This window comes from Microtus pennsylvanicus, chromosome 5 (genome assembly GCF_037038515.1).
Source record: "Microtus pennsylvanicus isolate mMicPen1 chromosome 5, mMicPen1.hap1, whole genome shotgun sequence".
Taxonomy (NCBI): domain Eukaryota; kingdom Metazoa; phylum Chordata; class Mammalia; order Rodentia; family Cricetidae; genus Microtus; species Microtus pennsylvanicus.
This window is the reverse complement of record NC_134583.1, coordinates 35,979,954-35,998,763: the sequence shown is the minus strand read 5'-3', so window position 1 is coordinate 35,998,763 and position 18,810 is coordinate 35,979,954. Positions and strand designations below refer to the sequence as shown.

Below are 18,810 nucleotides of genomic sequence, written 5' to 3'. Positions count from 1 at the left end.
TGTTCCTCCTTGATGTGGGATTCCCCTCTGTATGCTATGCTCTGAATACTATTGGTTAATAAAGGACTGCTTTGAGCCTATAGCAGAGTAGGGCAGAAAGAGTTAGGCGGGGAAAACTAAAGTGAATGCTGGGAGAAAGAAGGGCGGGGTCAGAGAGAAGCCATGTAGCTCCACCAGAGACAGATGCTGCAACTTTAGCCGGTAAGCCACAGCCACATGGTGATGCACAGATCAATGGAGATTAATATGCAATAGTTAGCCACTAAGAAGCTAGAGCTAATGGACCAAGCAGTGATCTAATTAATACAGTTTCTGTGTGGTTTTTCCGGGAGTCTGGGTGGCCCGGAAATGAACAAGGGGCCTCCTTACTACACTTCCTCCTACCACGGTGAGCATGAGCAGATAGCTCACCTCTCGGTGCTCAGTTTTCTTGTCTGTAGAGAGGGGTCATGTGGTATGGGTGGGAACAGGGTCGTCAGATGAATGAATGGCAGAGAGCAGTGCATGGTGCATCGTGAGCTTGTAGTGTCTGCTGCAGTAGAAGGAAGGCTCATGGCACAAGAGCTGGGACCTTGTCAGACACGAGCTCTTCTTGATGTTTCATAGAGGACCCACTTCTACCGTTAGATGTCTGTTCTGACTTAGCCTGTGTGCTAAACACAGTTAGCTCTCCATTTTCAAGATACATCTGTTTGTGGCATAGAACACTTTTGGAAGACCTTGGCCATGAAAGAGACGTGAGATTGTATCTCCTCATTCCTAAGGCCCAGAGAAGAGTCTTCCATGTGTAGGGGAATTAACCAGCCTAGGTTTTTTTGTTTTGTTGTGGTTTGAGGGTGGGGTTGTTTGGGGGTTTTGGTTGCTATGGGAAGGTGTTGTTTGTTTGTTTTGTGTTGTTTTGAGATACTCTCACTTAGGCTGCTGGAACTCGCTGTGCATCCCAGATGAGTCAGGCTAACACAGCCACCTTCCATCAGTCTCCTGAGTGCTGGGATTTCACACTACCCCTGGTTTAACTGCAGTTCTTCTTAGGTATTTGTTTTTAAAGTATCATTCATTTTTAACAGATTTTAAAATTTTTGAAGTTGATTTTAAGCAGACTGAATGATTAAGCCTCCTTGCCTGAGTAACCATATACATTAGAAAAAATATATAGCTAAAGATGTATACGAAAGAGCATACAGCTAAATAATGTATACAAAAATATAAAACTAAATTATGTATGCCAAAAATATGTAACTAAATGATGTATATCAAAAAACTCAAAGGAAATAAATTCCATGTTCTTAACTTTGTATGTTGAGAGCTAGTTCATCCATCTATACCGGTGGACCGCTAAGGTGGGTCATTAAGGTGGGCCTCCTCTAAGGTGACTCTCCTCTAAGGTGGGCCTCTAAGGGTGCCACAGTCTTCTCTTGATAGTTGTGGGATGGGAGGCAGCAGGGCCAGTGGTTCCCAAGTCCAAAAAGCTGGGTCCTCTCTCTAGGGAACTGCTCTTCCAACCCTCTTACAGAGTTCTGATGATTGGGTTTCAGGATGTAGGGGAGGAACCAGCACGCATTGTGGGGAGGATTGTCATGGTGGAGGGGAAGTATGGAAGTGAGCAGAGGGCACACAAGATGGGGATGAAGGAAATTTGAGGGCTTTGAGGGGAGCAGGGAGGCGTGGGGCTTCACTCTTCTCCCTTCTGAGGGCTTTGAGGGGAGTGGGGAGGTGTGGGGCTTCACTCTTCTCCCTTCTGAGGGCTTTGAAGGGAGCAGGGAGGTGTGGGGCTTCACTCTTCTCCCTTCTGAGGGCTTTGAGGGGAGCGGGGAGGCGTGGGGCTTCACTCTTCCCCCTTCTTTCAGCAGCTGCTGTCCTGAAGAAAGGTAGAGAGTAGATCTGAAGTCTTGATCAGCATAGTAAGGTGTTTTTCTTCCAGCCTCTCACCACCTCCTCCTCACCCTGATCCCACTCTGTCACACACACTGGGCTCCCTGGGTGGGCCACTGCATCAGGGACTTTTGCATTGTTGTGACAATGCTGCTAGGCACACTTAAGGGAGGGAGGGAGGGTGTGTCAGGGCTCACAGCTCCAGTGTGTTTCAGACTGGGGCAGAGTCGCTCAGGCCATGGCATCAGGAGCCTGTGGCAGCATCTGTTCAGATCACATCAGATCAGAAAGCAGAGACAAGGAGGGGCCAGAGGAAGACAGAGATGCCAAAGGCTTGGTCTGGGAGCCTGGTCTGCCTGCTAGGCCCCATCTCTGAAAGGCTCCATGCCTCTCAGAGTAGTACCACCTGTGGACCTAGTGTCCCAAACACTCGGGGGCTATGAGAGAATCTCAGATTCCACTCATCATATTGCAGAGTGCAGAGAGGAGGAGCATTTCAGAAGTGCGTCAAGAGCATGAAGTAACTTCCTTCACCGTTCTGCTCTCTCTCCACTTCTCTATTTCTCCACAGGCCTGTGAGGTAGGAAATCCATGCGAAGAAGGCGAAGGTCCCTTTCTTCTGTCCTTGTTACCTCCCCTCTTCCCCTCAGGTGGGAGGTGGGGGTGTGTGTGTGTGCATGTATGTTTCTACATATGTACAAGTATGTGTCTTGTGTGGACATTGGAAGCAGTGGTAGAGACAAGGTTTAGAAGGTGAAGATGGATGTTGTATACCAAAGGTGCAAGGTGATGAAGAGGAAGATAGCGAGCTCACCATTAATCTAAAACAGTCTGTAGTCCAAAGACCTACTTTTTATTTTTTGTACACACAAACCTTAGGCTTTAGATTCAAATTAAAGAGATCAGAAAGACAGATTTGGACTGGGTAGGTAGAGAATAGCGGAGATAGTCTGGCGGGAGGGGACAGGTTAGTAGCATCCAGGGCAAGAGCCCCAGCTGTGAGCCAGTTCAGGAGAGCAACAGTTTGACCTCATGGTGTATTTAGGAATCTGTAGAACATGGATCAATTCCTCGTCCTCTCCAAGGATTCACAGTGTTTCCAACAACATTTTAATATTCTCCCCACATCTCGGATTATTGATTCAGCTACCTTCTTGCCTTTTTGAAGCCACCCCCCCCTTCAGTGTAGCGCACTTATACCCAACATGTTCTTTTCTGATTCCTCAATTGGTAGACAAAGTGTTGATTATGGACAAACATACAATCTCTTCACATACGGAGAAATTAATTTTTCCCAGAAAAGTTACCATCTACTGGGAGGGGACCATTGCTGTGCACACGTGAGTGAGGACAGATGCCTGCCAGATAGATTGTCCCTTTCAGCTTCCTAAAATATTAGTAGCACAACACTCACGCAGTCTGAGTATTATTGAATGTCCTCTCCCTCTTGCTGCTCTCACAGCTGAAACCTCGGGGAAATAACATAATCAAGTTCTCCTACTCAGAAATGGACATTTCCAAGCCTGTTTTAGGAAGTGTGTGATATCCAGACTAGCAGGTATGGAAAGAGCTGCTCTAAAGGATGGCTTAGAAAACCAAGATATCGGTAGCAACTCGGATGGTTCCTGTGCTTGAGATTCTAATTTTGTTTGGGATACACATCCTCGAGGGTTTGGCAGTTTGCTTGGCTCCAGAACACCAAGGCAAATCCACGTGTAAGCTTGGACTTTGAAGCATGTGATAAGAGTAGGGTCAGAGGAGAGCTACGGTCAGAGCCGCGTCACTGGACCAGAGTGTAGTAATAGGATGTTACTCTTTGGGCTCTTTTCGGGGGGCTCCACCCAGCTCCCAGATGAACCACCCACGGAGTCTTATTCTTAGTTATAAATGTCTGGTCGTAGCTTGCCTGTTTCTAGCCAGATTCCCTCAACTTATATTATCCCATCTACCTTTGTCTCTGGGCTTTTCCCGTTCTCTTACTTCTGTAAATTTTACTCTTACTCTGTGGACTGCTTTGTAGCTGTGTGATTGGCCCCTGGTGTTCTCCTCTTTCTCGGGATACTTCTCCTCCGAAACCCTCTATATATACCCTCTCTGCCTGCCAGCCCTGCCTATCCCTTTTCCTGCCTTGCTGTTTGCTGCTCAGCTATTTATTAGACCATCAGGTGTCCTAGACAGGCAGAGTGTCACAGCGTGACAGAGTTAAACAAATGCAACACAAACAAAGTAACACACCTTAACATAGTAGTCCCCACACCAGAGATGTGTAACACACCTTAACATAGTAGTCCCCACACCAGAGATGTGTAACACACCTTAACATAGTAGTCCCCACACCAGAGATATGTAACACACCTTAACATAGTAGTCCCCACACCAGAGATGTGTAACACACCTTAACATAGTAGTCCCCACACCAGAGATGTGTAACACACCTTAACATAGTAGTCCCCACACCAGAGATGTGTAACACACCTTAACATAGTAGTCCCCACACCAGAGATATGTAACACACCTTAACATAGTAGTCCCCACACCAGAGATATGTAACACACCTTAACATAGTAGTCCCCACACCAGAGATATGTAACACACCTTAACATAGTAGTCCCCACACCAGAGATATGTAACACACCTTAACATAGTAGTCCCCACACCAGAGATGTGTAACACACCTTAACATAGAAGTCCCCACACTAGAGATGTGTAACACACCTTAACATAGTAGTCCCCACACCAGAGATGTGTAACACACCTTAACATAGTAGTCCCCACACCAGAGATGTGTAACACACCTTAACATAGTAGTCCCCACACCAGAGATGTGTAACACACCTTAACATAGTAGTCCCCACACCAGAGATGTGTAACACACCTTAACATAGAAGTCCCCACACCAGAGATGTGTAACACACCTTAACATAGAAGTCCCCACACCAGAGATATGTAACACACCTTAACATAGTAGTCCCCACACCAGAGATATGTAACACACCTTAACATAGTAGTCCCCACACCAGAGATATGTAACACACCTTAACATAGTAGTCCCCACACCAGAGATATGTAACACACCTTAACATAGTAGTCCCCACACCAGAGATATGTAACACACCTTAACATAATAGTCCCCACACCAGAGATATGTAACACACCTTAACATAGTAGTCCCCACACCAGAGATATGTAACACACCTTAACATAGTAGTCCCCACACCAGAGATATGTAACACACCTTAACATAGTAGTCCCCACACCAGAGATGTGTAACACACCTTAACATAGTAGTCCCCACACCAGAGATATGTAACACACCTTAACATAGTAGTCCCCACACCAGAGATGTGTAACACACCTTAACATAGTAGTCCCCACACCAGAGATGTGTAACACACCTTAACATAGTAGTCCCCACACCAGAGATATGTAACACACCTTAACATAGTAGTCCCCACACCAGAGATGTGTAACACACCTTAACATAGTAGTCCCCACACCAGAGATGTGTAACACACCTTAACATAGTAGTCCCCACACCAGAGATGTGTAACACACCTTAACATAGTAGTCCCCACACCAGAGATGTGTAACACACCTTAACATAGTAGTCCCCACACCAGAGATGTATAACACACCTTAACATAGTAGTCCCCACACCAGAGATGTGTAACACACCTTAACATAGTAGTCCCCACACCAGAGATATGTAACACACCTTAACATAGTAGTCCCCACACCAGAGATGTGTAACACACCTTAACATAGTAGTCCCCACACCAGAGATGTGTAACACACCTTAACATAGTAGTCCCCACACCAGAGATGTGTAACACACCTTAACATAGTAGTCCCCACACCAGAGATGTGTAACACACCTTAACATAGTAGTCCTCACACCAGAGATGTGTAACACACCTTAACATAGTAGTCCCCACACCAGAGATGTATAACACATCTTAACATAGTAGTCCCCACACCAGAGATGTATAACACACCTTAACATAGTAGTCCCCACACCAGAGATGTGTAACACACCTTAACATAGTAGTCCCCACACCAGAGATGTGTAACACACCTTAACATAGTAGTCCCCACACCAGAGATATGTAACACACCTTAACATAGTAGTCCCCACACCAGAGATGTGTAACACACCTTAACATAGTAGTCCCCACACCAGAGATGTGTAACACACCTTAACATAGTAGTCCCCACACCAGAGATATGTAACACACCTTAACATAGTAGTCCCCACACCAGAGATGTGTAACACACCTTAACATAGTAGTCCCCACACCAGAGATGTGTAACACACCTTAACATAGTAGTCCCCACACCAGAGACATGTAGAAACATGGGGATTTCCAGCTCACCCCCAAAAGCAAGGTGTCCAGTTCCACGTGCCGTCAGTCCCAGGCAGCATGAGGTGATCGAGCCTGCTTCTGAGATGTACTCTTCCCCATGCCCATCCCTAGCATCTTGTAAGTGTTTTTAGGGCATATACAGGTATATGTATGTATGTGTGTGTGTGTGTGTGTGTGTGTGTGTACAGGTGGCGGGTAGGGAGTTGGCTCGGTTGCTAAGAACAGGTACTTTTCTTTCAGAGGGCCTGAGTTCAATTCCCAGCATCCATGACAAGCGGTTTACAACTGCCCATAATGTAACTCTTGCTCCAGAAAATTCAATGCCCTCATCTAAATTCCAAAAGCACGGGCACTCACATGTACACAAGTCCACCTGCAGCCACATATACCCGTAATTAAATCTTTAAAGAAAGAATGGACCCCATGATGAGCAAACACAAACAATCTGGCATGGTTTCCTGTATGGCACAGAGTGCTGCTCATACACATTTTAAATCCCAGCATCCCATAGTAGGGTTATGTGAGGAAGAGCACTGCAGAGTGAGCCGGAGGCTATACAACCCTGGAATCTGGATGTTGGCGTCCCACGAAGGGCGCGTTACACCCTGCTAGTCCCTCAGCCTGTTTGGGCCTGAGACCTCCTCACTTGTAAAATGAAGCAGATGGACCGGATGGGCCTTGCTATGCTTCCTAGACGTTAGTGAGCATAGTAGTGACTGCGGTGTCTTGTAAAGTTACGCATCCTGACTCAGTAGGTGTGGGTTCGGGCCTGGGGTTTGTTTTCCTATTAGGGTGTTCCAAACAATGTTGATACTGCTGGTCCACAGCCACTCAACAGTTAGTTCTGCGGATCCCTGTGCACAGATGTCTGCTAAACTAGATGGCTCTATGGCACTGTAGGAAAGACAGGGGCCTTTTACCGTGTGCCTCCCATGGAATCAACAATCCCCATTCTTCATAATTATCTCTGTCAGACACCCTTTAATGTCTAGTTATGCATAACAGTTTCACATGCATTCCAGAAAGCTTACCAGACTTGGCAATTTAAGCCAGAGAAATAGAGAGAGATAGTAATAAGTATGGAGCTATGATATATGCTGACATTGGGTGCATTAAAATAAAACAGGCATGTGTTCAGATGGGCCTTAGAATGTTTGCACTCGTACATCTTTTGTTCCTTTTAATCTCTAGGAAACTCAAAAGTTTGCCCTATGTTTTTGACAATAAAAACAAGATTTTGGTTTCTCTTCCCTGTGAGAGCTGGGAGGGAAGAAGTCAGTTTCTGAACTGCTTTTCTTGTTGATTGATTGATTCTAGCCTGACTGACTTCAAAAGAAATATCTCATCAGCCCAGAAATTCTGATCCCGCGAATGTGCAGGAGCTTTGGCTTGGCTCAGTGTCACAACCCTGAGTGTGTCCTCACAGGTTCATAAACTGTTCTCCGAGCTTCCTGTCTGGGCTCTGCCCCACCGTTCACCCGCAGAGTGCTCTTGTGAAGCAGTGTGGGGAGAGCTGGACCTGGCTGTCTCTGAGTCATAGGGTAGTGAGCAATACAGAGGGGGAAAGCAGTGAGCCCAAAGCATCATGGTCATTAACTCACGGACGGAGACTGACTGTGCACACTTGTCTGCCGACCTAGCCTAAGCACTCGGTCTCCTTGATGGAGGGAGGGATCAAAGGAGCAGCAGTTACTGGCATTGCCTCCTGGCAGCAGAGCTGATGTACTCCTGAGGGCCAGGCAGGCAAGCTGCTGGACACATCGTTCTGGTACCCATGGTGATGGCCGGTTTATTATACCATGTCACTGGTTAGCAGAGTGATGGCTAGGATGGCATCTCCATTGACCTAACTCAGCAAGAGATGAATTATCATATATCAAAAAAAATGCTCATATCCACTTTTGCGGGTATCGTAACCAAATATTGACTAGTAGTGAAATTAGAGACCCTTTGTTTAAACCTCCCTATTCCTGTGATCACATATGATATTTAGTCATGTTCATGTGCACGCAGGAACACAGCCATACAGAGAAAACTTATGTGTCATGCCCTCAGCATGCAAGCATGCATCTGTGGAAGGCGTCACTGTGACATCTGATACGCTGGTTTGGAGCTTGGAGAAACCTTTGGTAAGCTACATCAGCTCACCTTTCTGACTGCGGTTGTCCTACCCGCGGAGCGATGCTAGCATGGCTCCCGTACAGTACTGTGTACAGGCCGAGGTGCACGGGGTGAAACTGTCTAGTAAGGTGTCTGGAATTGCAAGGCCTCAGAATCGATCATTGTCAGCAACCGTAAGAATCCTGGTGTATGTGACAGACCCTGAAATCATGTGTCAGAAAAAGAAAATGAGAGACTCTACATTTGTGATTTTCCACCGCTTTATATGCAAGTCTTTATGCAGGAGGTTGTGTCTGGGTTAATAAAATGTCACCCTGTTTATTAGGAATAAAGCTGCCATGGGAACAAAGCCGCCATTAATTAGGCTCAGCTTCAGCTTTCATCCTGTGTTGTCACACACAGCTGTTGCTTTCTGTGTGTGCGTGCGTGTGTGCGTGTATGTATGTGTGTGCATGTGTGCGTGCGTGTGTGTGTATGCATGTGTGTACATGTGTGTGTGCATGTGTGCGTGCGTGTGTGTGTATGTATGTGTGTGCATGTGTGCGTGCGTGTGTGTGTATGCATGTGTGTACATGTGTGTGTGCATGTGTGTGTGCGCGCATGCACACATGTGTGAAGAGAGAAAGAATTAAAAAAAACAATACAATGTGAAGACAGCCTACTCATATTAAAAAAGGTACAGAACCATGAGGGTTGTTGAATTGGAAAGCTAAACTTTTAAAAAGCTGAATATTTTGAATATTTTGCAATTCTGAATATTTTGCACTAATGTCTCTTACTAGATCACTGAACATACAGAGTTATGCAGGCAGGATTGAGGAAACTGCATCTCTGGCTTCCCCCTTAGTTAGAGGAGAATGGAGGAGTGGACCTGGACTATGGTCACAGGAAATAAAGGATGCTCTCCACCTGCTGCCAGGGAGGAAAGACAAGGGGAGAAAAACGAGGCTGAAACCTACCAACCACATTACAAGAGTATAATGCCTGCAGACCAAGGGCATGAGACAGACTAGTGGACATTCAAGACACTCAGATGAACTGTGGGGGCTAACTCTGAGAAAGAGGCCCCGGGAAGGTGTCACCTCAGAAGCCAGCCCTCATGCCATCTGACACAGTGTTACTGCTTCTATGCAAATACAGAGTCATCCACCTTGGTGTGGACACAACAGTGATTCGGTTATTCTTCCCCAGATTGATTGTACACTTGAATCACCTGCAACAGTATTAAAATGCAGATTCTATGGGTCAGAACCCCTAGGTATTGCTGAAGCTGCCAGTTCAAAGACTGTATTTTGAGTGGTAAGCATCTAACCTACTTTTTCTGCAAGCATCCCTTTCTCTGTTGTCTCCTCCTTACCTCCACATACTCACTGCCTGTTGATCTTTCTGTCACTCTCTGCTAGCCCTCCAGTTCTTTCCTGCTTTCTGGAACGGGCTGCATGGTGTTTCATTGTAATCACTGTTTGGGATCCGGCTCAAGTCTTTGCTTCTCCCCACTTTCCTCTTCCAGTCTCCCCCCTCCTCACCTCTGCTGGCAGCAGGACAGAGGACATCTATACCGCTATGCTAATCGGTCTCCTGCTCGTCACAGGAGCCCCTCAGCAGCAGACCACTAATCCCCTCTTCTGTGTTACTGCCAGCTGCTCCCTTTATCACATTGTGAATCTAGGTGTTTTCCCTGGACTCACATTTGAGGAGCTTGTTCACCAGTTCAGGTAGTGTTTGGGGAGCCGGTGGAATGTTTAAGAGATGGCGCCTGACTGGTAGGAACAGGATACTGGGGACAGGCCTTTGAGGCTTTAGCTGGTGTGAACAGCAACTCTTGCCCATGTTCTTCCATAAACAGAGCAACCACCCTACCCCGCTATGATGAACTGAAATCCCTGTGAAACCATGGACCAAGTAAATGTTTCTTTCCTTTGCTGGGTAGCTCTTACAGTCTTCAAACCTCAAATCCGTCCTTCTCCTTACTCTAGTGAACTGGTCTTCTGACTTTTGACACCCACTGTGTCATGGTCTCTCAGCAAGCATTCTGTCAGTGAAGTCGTTCCCAACTCCTGCACTTACTGTCACAGCCACTCCTGGATGCCCCTGACCCTTTGGTTTCTTCAGTGAGCATCTCAGCTATTCTGCCTGGTAGATAGCTCCATGGAGTCTGCTTGGGTCTGCCTACTCTCTATCTATCTATCTATCTATCTATCTATCTATCTATCTATCTATCTATCTCTGTATCTATATCTATATATATCTGTTTGGATTTCTTGCCTGGCTTTATTCAGCTAAACCATTGGCCAAAATAGCTTTATTCATCAACCAATAAAAGCAACACATATATAAAAGGACATCTCACATTGAAGTTAGTCTGTTTTGATCAATATCAAAACCCCAGGTACCATAGTGACAGGTATATGGAGATGCTTAAAATATATGAATAATTATTGAGGTGGGGTTAGATTAGAACAGAATTAGGAAAAAGCATGTGTTGACATATATATTTCAAACCTTCTCGTCCTTTGTGAATAGATAGGCTAAGGAAGGCCCTGGCTTTGGGTCTTGTTTGAACCTAATGCTGTATTTAGTAAAAACTGTTTGCCTACCAGGCCCTTTAAAGATGAGAAGAAGAAAAGGACCCAACATTAAATTCCATTCAAAGCTTTCTGTCCTTTGTATGTTTGGCCTACTAGCTCAGGCTTCTTATTAACTCTTACATCTGAAATTAACCAGTTTCTATTATTTTGTGTATTACCACACGGCTGTGGCTTACCCGGTAAAGTTCTGGGGTGTCCTTCAGCAGCTGCATGGTTTCTCATTGACTCCACCTACTCTCTCTCTATATCTCCTCCAGCCTGGCTATATTCTGCCCTGCCATAGGCCAATGCAGCTTTATTCATTAGCCAGTAAAAGCAACACTTATACAGAAGCACATCCCACATCACGTCTCATTAAAGGATCTCAGGAAGGCTGGTAGTTGAAGTGGAGATTTAGTCAATCTCATCGTTCTGGACTTGGGAGCTGTCTTAGGGTTTCAGTTGCTGTGAAGAGATACCATGACCACAGCAAGTCTTATAAAGGAAATCATTTAATTGAATGTCTTACAGTTTGAGAGACTTAGTCCATTACCATGGCAGGACATGGCGGCGTGCAGGCAGACATGGTTTTGGAGAGGGAGCTGGGAGTTCCATATCTTGCAAGCAACAGGAAGTGATCGATCTTATTGGGTGTGACTTGAACATATATAGGAGACCTCAAAACCTGCCTCCGCAGTGACATACTTCCTCCCAGACCACACCTACTCCAACAAGGCCACACCTCCTAATAGTGCCACTCCCTTTGAGGGCCATTTTCTTTCAGACCACCACAGTAGCATCGCTCCTCTCTCTCGGGACACTTACACAGAGATGCAACTGATTAGCATTTAGTGATTCTGACCTGGCCCCTGACTCATGTGTCCTCCTGTCCTCCAAACAACTGTCTGGCTCTAAGATGGTGATGACCCACTCATAAAATGCAAGACTTTGCATTAAGAATCTGCCCTTCTTAAGGACAAGAAGTTAGGCGTTTGGTCCACTAAAGATGAAGGAGAGACACTGATGTGTGTAGAAGTTGTAGCCACATTCATCTTTAGTGTGTGCCAAAGAGCTTGGCATTTCGTTACATCCTTACCATGCACTAACTCATTACCTCTCAGGGTATTGAGGAAGATTTACTGCATCAGGAAACACAGGATGTTGCAGGTGAGACCATTAACCTCACAGCTAAGACTCTAATCGGGGCTTAGTGAATACAGCTTCTCTCTCTCTTCTCTGTCTGCTTCCTCACAGAGGGCCCCACTCACACTGCCATCTCTCTATGTAAGACGGACATTAGGGTAGAAGTCCTGTTGTGTTTTGATAAGTATGTACTCATTTTAGACCAACAGTTCTCAACTTGGGGTGATTTTGCCTTATGTGGGGCATTTGTCCAAACTCGACACATTTTGGATTGTCATATATTGGGGTAAAAGTTACTAGCCCTCTCCCCCTCCACCAGTCTATCAGCTGTAATGATAGCAGGGCATGAATTGAGAAGTCCTATTGAGCATAAGCCTTACACTGGTGTATATAGCTCATCTTTTCACTGGACTCTAACAAAGGAAGAGAACATTGAGAACAATGAGGCAGGCCATGGACAAAAACGGGGTAAGATTACAGCACATTGTCAGATCATTTCGCTAGCAAGAATCGCCAGTCTTTATGAGCACACTTGGTTTCCAGCTTAATGGCAAGGGTTTTTATAAAATCCTCCTTTCTATATTAGTTGTCCAGCTTCTTTAAGGGGCAGTTTGAGGATTAGGATGAGGACTCAGTGAATAAAGGGCCTGCCCTGCAAGCATGAGATCCCCAGGCCCACGGAAAAGCTGTGTGTACATCTGTAAGCACAGCACTGGAAGGCGGAGACAGGTAGATCCCAGGGAACTGCGAGCCAGCCAGTCTGGCAGAAATAAGTCCACACTTTCTCTATGTTCTTTGTTGGTTTCCATGTGGCTTTCTCATGCCCACATCATTTGGTCCCCTTATCCTCTCCCTCCTTGCTCACCTCCTCCCTGATTAAGCCTTCCCACCCCCAGCATTCTCCTTGTGTGCAGTCATTTCGCCTGTATGCTACCACCTTCCCTCAAGGCAGCACTTAACCACTGCCCCTCTTTGGTTTCTAGAGGTACATCAAGCTAGACAGGCCAAACGAAAGGCCAGGACTAGGATCTACATATGAGGGAGAACACGCAGTATTTCTCTGGGCCTCAGTTATCTCAGAACGATTTTTCCAGTTTCATATATTTAATGGAAATGTTCATAATTTTATCTTCTTTATAGATGAATTAAATCCTGTTGTGAGTATACCACATTTTTATTATCCATCCATCAGCTGGTGGACGTCTAGACCGATCCCATTTCCTACCTATTGTGCCTAGAGCATCCGTGACCATGGAACGTGTCTCTAGGCTGTAAAGCCCTGGGAGGATGAGAGTGGTCGTGTGGTGGGCCTGTTTTCCGTTTCTGAGGCACCCAGGCTGATCTCCAGCATGGCTGTGCTAGTTTATACTCCCATCAGCAGTGTACAAACCCCTTTCTTCACATCCATGCCGGCAGGGCTGCATTTATATCCTTGATGGTGGCCATTCTGACTGGGAGGAGATGAAATCTTGAAGTGGTTTTCATATATGATCCCCTGATGACTAGGAATATGGAGCTCGTCATAAACGTTTCCCAGTCATTTGTATTCCTTCTTTCAGAAATCTCTGTTTAGCCCCATAGCCTGTTTTTAAATTTGGGCCAATTTTATTTCGGAGTTTGGTTATTTGTGTTTTTTACATAGATACTGATACTGATATTGATCCTTTATCAGACATATAGCTAGAAAAATATTCCATTCTGTGGGTTGCCTTTGCTTTTCAGTTTCATGAGATCCACTTGTCAAAAGTTGGTCTTATTTCCTGCGTTACTAGAGTTCCTACATTTTCCTCCAGTGGTTTTGGAGTATTGTGTCTTGTATTGAGATCTTTGATCTCTTTGGAATTGAATTTTTTGTAACAGGACATATAAGGATCCAGCTTCTTTTCTTTCTTTCGTTCTTTCTTTCTTTCTTTCTTTCTTCCTTCCTTCCTTCCTTCCTTCCTTCCTTCCTTCCTTCCTTCCTTCCTTCCTTTCTTTCTTTCTTTCTTTCTTTCTTTCTTTCTTTCTTTCTTTCTTTCTTTCTTTCTTTTTTACAACATGTTGATATCCAGGTTTCCCAACACCATTTGTTGAAGATACTGACTTTTCTCAGGTGCGTATTTTTGGGGACTGTTGTCAAAAACTAGGTGACTGTAATTGTGTGGACTTACATGTGAGTCCTCTATTCTTTCCCATGATCTATGTGTCTGCTTTTGCGCCAGTATCATTCCCTTTTGATTATTGCGTCTCTGTAGTATTACTCAGAATTGGATGTGCTGTCTCCTGCAGTGCTCTTTTTGCTCAGGATTGCTTTAGCTATCATTGGACTTCAGTGCTTCCATATAAATTAAATATTTTTATATATCTGTGAAGAATGTTCATGCAATTTTGATGAAGATTTCATTGAAATTGGTAGGTTGCTTTTGGTAGGGTGGCTGCTTTCACAATGTTTTTTTCTTCTGATCCATGAGTAAGTATGTGAGGTCTTTCCGTTTTCTAGTGTCTTCCTCAGTTTTACCTTCAGTGTCAAAGTTTTCATCATAGAAGTCGTTGCTTCCTTGGTTATATTGATTTAAACTTCTTTTATTTTTTATTTTCTTGGTAACTATTGTGAATGGAGTAGTTTTCTTAATTTCTTTTTCAGTATTTTTACCATTGGAATATAAAAAGGCTACTAGTTGTTGTACATTGATTTTTCTACTTCCATTTTGCTAGAAGTGTTTATCAGCTTTATGAGGGTTTTTTCCCATGGAGTCTTTAAGGTCTCTTATGTGTGGATTCATATCATCTGTAAGTATGGATACTTTTACTTACTTTTCCTATTTACATGGCATTATTTCCCTCTCTTGTGTATTGTTCTGCTAGGACTTCAAGAACTGATAGGGTCCCTCTAACTGATGAATTACATTTATTTGTATATGTACGAGAATATTCACTGCATTCCTGTAATGAAGCCCATTTGATCGGTATTTGTCAGTGTTTTATTAGGAGTTTTTACATCTATGTTCATCAGGGAGATTATCTGGAGTTTTCTCTCTTGTTGTGTCTTTATCTGGGTTTTGGTGTCCTAGAAAGAGTTTGGAAGCACTCTTTCTTTTCATGTTTTGAATAGTAATGCAGTTAGTTCTTCTTTGACATTCTGGTAGAATTCTGCTCTGACTCCATATAGTCCTTGGTCATGTTTTAGTTAGGAGACTTCATATCACTGCTTCAATCCTATTGTTGGCTATAGGTCTGTTTAAATTATTTCATCTTGGTTTAATTTTGGTAAATCATCTGCATCTAAAAATTCAATTGTTTCAAATTTTCCAATTTAGGGTAATATAGGTTTTTATAGACATCCTTACGGTTTCTGAATTTCATTGAGTTGTATAGTGATGTCTCCCTTTTCATCTCTAATTTTATTGCTTTTAGATATTCTCAGTTAATTTGACTGTCAATCTTCTATCTTTTCAAAGAACTAATTTTAATTTTGATTCTTTGTATTGTCTTTGTTTGTTTTTATTTTATTAATTTCTACCCTGATTTTATTATTTCATCTGCTGCTTTGGGCTTGGGCTATTCTTGTTTTTCCAAGGCCTTAAGGTACCTCATTTAGTTATTTGAGATCTCAAAATTTTTATGTAGACACTTAGTACTGTAAATGTACTTAGAACTGTCTCCATTGTACCCCAGAGATTTTGGTATTCAACTTCTAGAGATTTTTTTTTTAATTTTTCCTTCTTGAATTCTTCAGTGACCCATTCATTATCTAAGAGTGTGTTGTTTGATGCCCATGAGTTTGTATGCCTCCTGTAGTTTCTCTTCCTGTTGATGTCTTGCTTTATTCTATGTTGGTGAGATAGAATGCAGGGTGTTGTATCAATTTGCCTATAATTGTTAAGTATTGAAGCCAGAGATGATGGTGCATGTCTTTAATCTCAGCACTTGGTATGCACAGTCAGGCCTATCTGAGTTTGAGGCCAGCCTAGTCTACAGAGCAAGTTCTAGAACAGCCAGGATGGTTACACAGAGAACTGCTATCTTGGAAAACAAACAAACAAAGGATGGCCTGTTTTGAAGGACATTGCATGCGCTGCTGAGCAAGTGTGAATCCTTCACTGTGTGAGTGGAATGTCTTGCATGTGTCACCTTAGGGCCACCCTTCTGTGCCTTCCTTCATCAGTGAGAGCAGGGTATTAAATTCCCTCACAATTATTGGGTTGGGGTTAATCTGTGGCTTTACATGTCTTCATGTTTGTTTCATGAAATTGAGTGTACCTGCTTTGGAGCATATCTCTCATGAGACCTGGACATCTGGAATTAGATTATCAGTTGTGTCTTCTATAGTGTGTTTTCAGTCCCCTGGGCCAGAATCTGTGAAGTAGACAGTTGGCTAGATGACCTGAGGGGGCTGGGGTGAGCAGGCACCTGGCTAGGGAGGGAGGGTCTGTTCATGCCAGTGTGGTAAGTCAGCAGGGGAAGCTCCCTGTACTGTCTGTTCACGCCAGTGTGGTAAGTCAGCAAGGAAGTTCACTGTACCGTCTGTTCACGCCAGTGTGGTAAGTCAGCAGGGGAAGCTCCCTGTACCGTCTGTCCCATGCCAGTGTAGTAAGTCAGCAAGGAAACTCCCTGTACCGTCTCCACTTTGTACGAGTAGCATTCCTAAGATTTTTCTTTCTGATGCTGTCTTCAGAGCTTGAGATTCCCCCTCCTTTAAAAATGATGGGCTTTCTGGCTTGTGTGGGGACCTCTCAGAACCACAGTATCACTGCGTTGTGGCCCTAAGTAGTCCTGGGTTGGGAGTTTCCTCAGCAGATGACTGAGAGGAGTTCCTGTGGCCTTGCATCACTGCAAACAGAGGCAGTGGGATGTGAGGCTACCCGCTCTTGCCTCTCCTGCTGAGTAACTGTCTCTCACCTTCAACTGCCCTTTTATCTTGGTGCACACATCCAAGGGCTTTAGACCCCATGGCCAGGGGTCTTTGAAGTAGGGTAGGGTGGCAAGCTCTGCCCTGGGCAGCTCACATAGGACCATACCTCTCTGATGTGAGCACCACTGTTTCTCTTCCCTTCCTAAGCTATGGTCTTGCTGGTCCCCATGAAGTCTCACCTGGGCATCTCTTCGCCCTCTCTGACGTTGGTTTTCTTATAATTTCTTTCTAAGAATAGTTCCTTCTTTCTCCCTTTAAGCTTATTAAAATAGGGACAAATTAAAAGCACAGAAGAGGCACTTCTCTACCTTAGTGCTTGTCTTCCAAGCAGTTTCCAGCAGCTCGCGCCTCTCCCTCACTCTCCCCATGACTCACCTCCATACAGCGCCACTTACCAAGTCTGCTTAAGAACCATCCTACAAAACAGAATTCTAGACTAGAGTTGAAATTTCTCAAGTTTGAATCACACCTCCTCCTGCAGAAAGGGATCTTTATAAGTGATAAAATCTTACTTTTAAACATAAGACGCTGTGTTAAAATACAGTGTATTTCAAGTTGAGGGAATAAAATACCATGGCTAGATCTATGCCAGCAATTAGCACATGGTTCTCTGCCCTTTCATTTCCCATGTGCGCTCTCCTCTCTCTCTCTATCAATCTCTCTCTCTCTCTCTCTCTTTCTCTCTCTCTCTCTCTCTCTCTCTCTCTCTCTCTCTCTCTCACACACACACACACACACACACACAACTCACTTAGCTATTTTTGTCTGAATCTGTGATACCTTAGCCCATCTCCCAGGTCTGTGTTTATGACAATGATAAATCACCTCTATCGTGGGAGTCTGTGAGGTAGAGGAGGAAGGAGGCAATGAATCAAGAAAGGCATTGACATAATTAAATACCACATGTGTCTGATGTATCGTTTCTATTTGCTTATATATACAGTGGTATGTACAGTGTACATGTATCTTATATATGGGGTACTATATAAGACTATTTTTTAAAAAACATTTAGATTGATTTATTTTATGAGTGTTTTGTCTGCATGTATACACATGTACCACATGCGTGTCAGGTTCCTATGTCAGTCATAAGAGTCTATCTGATTCTCTGGAGCTGAAGCCATGGGCAGCTGAGTCACTAATCCATGGTGTTGGTGCTCGAAACTGAACTCAGGTCTTCTGCAAGAGGAACAAGTGCTCATAGCCACAAATCTATCTCTCCTGCCCGAGACTCTGGCTATTTTAAGAGCACACTTTAACTTCTGCCTTTAGGACTCCTTTCTACTTATATTAAAATGCTACAATTTAAAGAGTTATTGATCAGTTCCTTCCTTTACTGCATAATACTCAGTAAGTAAAAGAGAAGGTAATAATGTTATGCTTCATTTTTACAGTTTTAGTCCAATATGAAATATTTTCCTCTTGTTCCTTTCTAGAACAAACTGAGTCCTCCGATTTCAACAGTGGAACACAACTTTGGCGCTGGGGAGAGGTAAGTTTGGGGTATTTATTCATCCACATTATCATCTCTAATATGGACCAGTTGACTAGTTGCTTCTAGTGTAACTCTGAATGCAGACATCAGTTCTTCATTTGGGGACCGCAGCTCCAGCCAGTGTGAGATAGCCCATCTTAAGTGCCACACATCACAAGTGCTCAGCCACAGAGACTGCTGATGCTAATCTGTTTGTGTTGCTCTAATCCATCCCTGAGAGAAACAGGGAGAAAGGTCTGTTATGGACCACAGTTGAATCAGAAGCATCATCATTTGGGGCCATGGTGAGACCAACTGAAGGGTGTGGTGTCAAAGCTGCTCTCTCCTCGCAGCCAGGAAGCCAGAGGGGAAGGACAT

General features: G+C 44.2%; 1 protein-coding gene across 3 annotated transcripts in view; it reads left to right on the top strand.

Annotated features, from left to right (window-relative positions):
- Pag1 (phosphoprotein membrane anchor with glycosphingolipid microdomains 1) overlaps window positions 1–18,810 on the top strand; it is a 158,360-nt gene that overhangs the window by 41,574 nt on the left and 97,976 nt on the right. For 2 of the 3 annotated variants that reach the window (XM_075971493.1, XM_075971489.1), the window contains exon 2: window positions 18,395–18,450. The gene's annotated coding sequence lies outside the window, so the exon portion shown is untranslated. Of the gene's footprint in view, window positions 1–8,347; window positions 8,366–18,394; window positions 18,451–18,810 lie in introns of those variants that run through there. The other variant, XM_075971490.1, reaches the window with a different exon arrangement.